The following is a 6,154-nucleotide window of genomic DNA, read 5'->3' as shown; positions in this document are numbered from 1 at the left end:
TCCACGAAAGCTTATGCTCTAATAAATTTGTTAGTCTCTAAGGTGCCACAAGTACTCCTATCTATTGCAATGTTATTCATGAGGCTGAACCTCTCACATTCAGCAGTGCTGCATGGAAATGTCTGCATGCATATCATAAGAGTTTTCTAGTCCTCATGTTCACTGTTACGGTTTTATGCAGAGTCTCTTATTTCATTGAGAGCTTGTGCACTATTCAAACTGAAGCATCGACACAGTCATTTCTCTTGTTCCTTGCCATGGTGAATACTTGGATTTTATGTCCATCAACTTCAATCCAAGATGCTGAGATCTTCAAGGATGCCATCTCCATTTGAAAGGTGTTTTTCCATATGGCTAACAAGATGGAAGAAGCAGCCCAACATTAATATAATTCAGCTTTGGATTTGGCTTCAGTGTAATGGATTTGAATTGTCCCAAGTCTTTGGCTTCTAAAGCCTTCTCACATTTGTCCCCTGGTGAGTCCTTGAAGGAGACTAACATTTTAATAGATTCACTTAATGTTCGGCCTTGGGAATGTTCATATAATGAACCTGAAGATCTTGAGTCACAATAGCCAACTTGTCGAACACATTATATATAAGTGCCAACTCACAGAGGAATTCAGGACTTGCTAAACCCTTGTATATCTGCCTTCCTTTGTCATTTTTTAGTGCTTCAGAAGAATTTTCACATGCTTATAAGGTGCCCAAAATGACACCCAGCTTGGACAGTCCTAAAATTACTAGCCATCCAATGTACATCCAAGATTTGAAGAATGTGTAGAATTTGGGAGCCTTCTTCTGCTCACGCTTCATTGAGCTCCCATTCATTTTTGTTTAACTGGCTGTGAATGTGATGGAGATTTTTCCATAAAGGTTTTGGAATGGTTAACAGTGGTGACCTCATCAAAAGCATCTGTCATGGCTAATTCGATTCTGGTTCATACAGTGCCATATGAGCAAACATAATCTTGTTGTCACACAAGAGTTCCAGCTTAACTTGACACTGCCCCATCAGATACAAATGAAACCCATTTTTCTTGAAGATTAGTGTCAGTAAATCCAGCATTCTGCAGACATGCAGGAGTGTTGAGACAATATCCTCAGGTCTTTGGTCTTCAAGTTCAACCAGGTCAAGGAACGTTCACCCTCAACTGATGGTTTAACTATCAAGGTAGCTTTTCTGCTGACTAGTGGATTCATCAATAAGTACAGCCAACTTTCTTGAAGAAGACATAAGACTCTTGAGTGTGTCCTCCTGCATTTCCTCTGCAGTGATTCACAATGCCCATTGCACTGTATCATGGATGCAAACTTTTTTTCTATGTTTATTACGAGTTCCTGTAACTCAATCAGATTTTCATGGTTGCTGAATTGGTGATTGTTCTTGGCAAGGTAATATGCAGTTCTAAATACAGCCTCACTTGCCTGATCTACACCTCCTAAAATAGCTTCAGTAATTTTTCCTAGTACACTTGCCTTCCTCTGATCTTGGGTTTTATGCACTATACCCTGAATGCCACATGCTTCTTAATTTTAATTTTAAGGGATGCTAATTTAATATTTCTACTTTCATTGCCAGATGCTACAACATGATAGTTGCACCACTCATTTGCAAAAGAGGTGCCTTGTTCTTTTAAAAAAACTCTAGTTGTCTTGGCATCTTTACAGTCCAGGCAGCCTGTAAGACAAATGGGATGACTTTAGAAAAGTTTTAAATGAAATATTGCAGAACAGCAATAATACCACAGCTGGGTAGCTTATTGCTAACATTCCAACAGTCAGAGAGTCATTAGGCACACTGCAGGTTGATAGATGCACCAGTTATACACCACTCATACTCCACACAGAGAATCTAAACTTTTTGTGTTAGGATATAGAATATATTAAATCATTCTTTGAATGCTTTTACTGTTCAGCAAATATTTTCAGTCAGCCCATGCATGCAGTAGCACTGGATGGCTCATTACAGACTCTTACAGGCCATGATTTTCATGTGTGTTCAGTTGCTTAACATAACCAGCTCTTAGACAATGAACAAGTCAATTGTAGTGATCATCCAGAATTGTTGTTTAAAGGTTATATGGTTTTCAAAAACTTAGTGCCGCACTATGAGCACTGGAAATTGGACCTCCAGTGCCCTCCAGTATCTCCTGGATGTATTTTCAATGACTGTGGCACTAAGTACTGATATACTTAGTGCCCTTAGTGGGGTGAGCACCCGCTCCAGCCCTGAAGGGGTTGGAAAAGCCCTGCAGAGGGCTTGGGGCTGGGGAAGGGAGCAAAATCCCGGCTGATTGGGGGAAGTGGCTGCAGCTGGGGCCACGCCCCAAACAGTCTGACCGGGCCTTATAAGAAGGCCAGGGCAGCCAGAAGCAGTAGTAAGAAGAAGAACAGGAGTACTTGTGGCACCTTAGAGACTAACAAGCAGTTAGTCTCTCTCTGTATTCAGAGAGAGAAGGGGCTGGCTGCAGGGAGTTTGAGACTGGGTAGCTGAGTGGAGCAGGGCTGGGGAGCTCCAGCCTGGAAAGCCTTAGGCTGTGGCCTAGCATAAGGCCAACAGGTACTGGCGGTTGCAGAGGGCAGCCCAGGGATAGGCAAAAGCAGCAGGTCCAAACCCAACCTTGCCAGTGATGAGTGGCTGATACTGCAGTCTGCCCCAGGGTGTGGGGGCTAGACGAGGACTGACAGTAGCCTTATACTGAGGCCAGGTGGGGATAGTGGGTGGGGGTTTCCTGGGGAGGGGAGACCCTGATAGAAAGGGTTATAATGACATATATTCAACTCACAAGAAATATACACATTGTTGTAAGAGGTTTTTTAAATGACTGACATTCCTCTTGTAACACTTGATCTTTTTGGAGACATGATATTGGACCAGTGACTAGAAGTACAAGAAAAAAATGCCATTTAAAAAAAAAAACAAATACAGGTATCTAACAAGTGAACAACTTACCAGAAGAAAATAGAAATGAAGCAAACACAAAAACCAACTGGGTTGGCAGCTGGTGTTTTTATTGAATGGCTGAAAGAAAAAGAGAAGGTAATGGACTTAAACAGTTTCTATTGAACATTTAAATGGTCTGTTATGAGAGTTCATGCCTCTGAAAACATCAAAAGTCATTATCAAAAGTTAATGAACCTCATTTCCTTAATTTATCATGTTTTTCTATTTTCAGTAGAATATTTTACAATACATGGAAATGCTGAAAACCTCCAGTTTAAAGGCTTACAACAGTGACTATTTTTTTCTCCAAAGCAGAAGGACATGTTGTAAAACTTTTTTTTTTTTTTAATAAAAAAAAAAAAAAAACGTGTTTGGTTTTATTTATATAATATCCATTTTATAAGTGGGATCACACACTCCAGGGCTTTTACAATTTGTTGGTTGAAAGCACTCAGCCTCCAACCGAACTACTCAACTTTGTGCCTCCAACCCAACCCAATAACCAAATTTAATTTGGAATGTATGTTATTGCAACATAATGCATGCCCTGTCATGTGTATCCCCTTACATATGTTTTGATTTTAACACTTGGTATAGTCAGGATTTGCTTATCATGGGAAAGTAGGAATAAGTAAATGCCATGTTCCCTAAAAGAGAATGAGTAAACTTCATTTACATGCATCCGCACTACTGTTTTTCTCCCTCTTTCTCTCTCCCAAGGCTGCTGAGAAACCTTTTTAATAACCACCAGGCAACCTCCTGATCAGTTTCAACAAGTGATCTCTCCCCTCATAAACCAGTTATCCTGGGTAGGAACTAGGTTTTTGTCAAGGGTGCTTCTATTTGAATAGAAGAACATCAAGATTTAATCACTGTCTATTGTTAACCCTGTGCCACTGCCCCTTACAATTCCAGTCCAACACAGAGGTAAAAGGACAATCGAGAAGCAGGGCCGGCTCCAGGCACCAGCTGAGCAAGCTGGTGCTTGGGGCAGCAGATTGTTGGAGGCGGTATTCCGCCCAATCCTAGGGCCGCACGGCTGCTTTTTTTTTGTTGTTGTTCCACTCCGGTTGCCCTGTAGGGGTCGGCGGCGCAGAGAACCAGAGCACCCTGCAGGGCAGTCCTCTTCCTTCCCTCCCCCGCACCAGAGCGGAGCCCTCCCGGCAGGTGGCAGGAGGCGGTGCAGCGGGAGGGGCCACATGGCAGCGCCCCTTCCGTAGCCCTGGCCGCCCCCTTCGCGCTCTCTCTCTCTCTCTCCTGTTCCCTCCCCCTCCCTCCTCCCCAGCCGGTCCCCCTGCACCCGAGCTCCAGCCGCGACACAGGGTTTTTTTGTTGGTTTTTTTTTGGCTTGGGGCGGCCAAAAAGCCAGAGCCGGCCCTGTCGAGACAGCAAACAAACCTCATATTTAAAAGGAAGTTTGCAGCCTGACACAGACACATATAAAGAGCCCCCAATATCAAACGGAATTTATAAATAGTACATAGACAAATTCTCCAAATCATCACACAGTCTGCTTCAAACAGCTTACAGTCTAAATAATCAAGACAGACAAAAGGTCTCAAAGGAAATGTTGTTATCCTTGTTTTACAGATGGAGAACTGGGGCACAGAAAGATAGTTTTGAACTTTGTGGTCCAGGCCAATTTAAATGAATAAGTTAAGAGTCCCAATCCTGCAAATATTTACTGCTGGGTATAGTGCTTAATACCTTGAATAGTGCTTTTGACTTCCACAGGACTATTCATCGTAGAATAGGGGCTGAGTTCACAAGTAATAGCATGCATAATGATGTACTCAAATGTACATTTATTAACATGTTCTAACCTCAAGATCAGAGTCACTGATTCAGTACAGTATGGAAATAATTGAGGACCCTTGGAGTTTACTTTCTCCACATTTAATGAACTGATAGAGAATAGGTTGTGCTTTATTAATGGTCTATACCACTGATGGATAAATGCAGCACTAAAGCCAAGGAGTACTCCTGACCCCATCGATTTCAATGGGGACAGAATTTCACGTAAAGAATTTATTTTTAAAACTGAGTACTAGAGCCTTAAAACAGTTACAAGTGTAAATGAGGGCAACGGTTGGCCTGTGAAATATTTATTGATGCATGACGGTGGCCATGATGTATTAGAAGGAAAGAGCCCAGCTTGACTCTCAGATCCCAGGCAGAATTTGCAAGGCTGGAAGTTAGAAAACTCTCTTCACTTGATGTCTTGTTCTCCTTAATCTGTCTAGCTGTGGTGTTTATAAGGAGCTCGTAATGGAAGATTTGTGCAGTCTCTAATGTCTTGGTTGTATGTCACTTGGGTAAACTCTGCCTACCAGACGGTCTACTGTAGTTCCAACTGTATACCGCCTCCTACAGCCCATGTGTGGCAGGGACTCCAGGGACTGGAGGGAGCATGGGCAGAGATCTCTATACTCTGCTTCTGCAAGGCAGAAACCTGTACTCCCTGTTCTGTGTCTCCTTCCTCTGCTACCTGAAGTCTGTGGGCTGCAGGACCAGAATTTCCACCCCTCATGAAATCCAGAGGCACTGCAGCCTACAGAGCCTGAAGCTGCTCCAGCCCCTCAGGTGGCAGCAGGTGGTACTGCACCTCACAGTACACCAATCACACTAGGGTGTGTATACTGGGGCTGACAGCTGTGACATCATGGGTGATGCTTAGCCCCATTAGCCCCCAATCACCGAGAATAGTTCCATTTCAGAAATGGGCAAAGTGATATCTAGTTTGAACATGTTGCCACACATTTGCATGGAAGAAAAAAATATCAGTTAAGTCTTAGCATTTTATTGCTAATTTCATGTGTCCATCAACAGAGCTGCATGAGACAGATGGTTTTTGCTTCATAAAATATTTGCAGGGAAAAAACAGAATTTAATAAAATATTTTTTTGCACTATTTGGTAAAATGTGGAAATGGTGATGTTTCATATTCATCCAGTGCACTGAGTGCTACATGAAACCTAAGCGTAAATAAAATAAAAATAAGAGAGCCTTGAAAGTTTTTCTGATTCTAAACTAGTCTGAAAATGAAGCCATCCATTCAAGGGTCAGATCTGTCTACATTAAGATTGGAATTTGGCCGACTTGTAAACAGACTAGGATAACTCTGAGGCCTTGCATTTCCTATTGAGCTATCATTTTTTAATTTATGGTTTTACAGTTGACATGCAATCAACAAAATAATTAATGGCTG

This window comes from Trachemys scripta, chromosome 5, assembly GCF_013100865.1.
Source record: "Trachemys scripta elegans isolate TJP31775 chromosome 5, CAS_Tse_1.0, whole genome shotgun sequence".
NCBI lineage: Eukaryota > Metazoa > Chordata > Testudines > Emydidae > Trachemys > Trachemys scripta.
The sequence above is the reverse complement of the archived record's forward strand: the minus strand, read 5'-3'. Positions refer to the sequence as shown.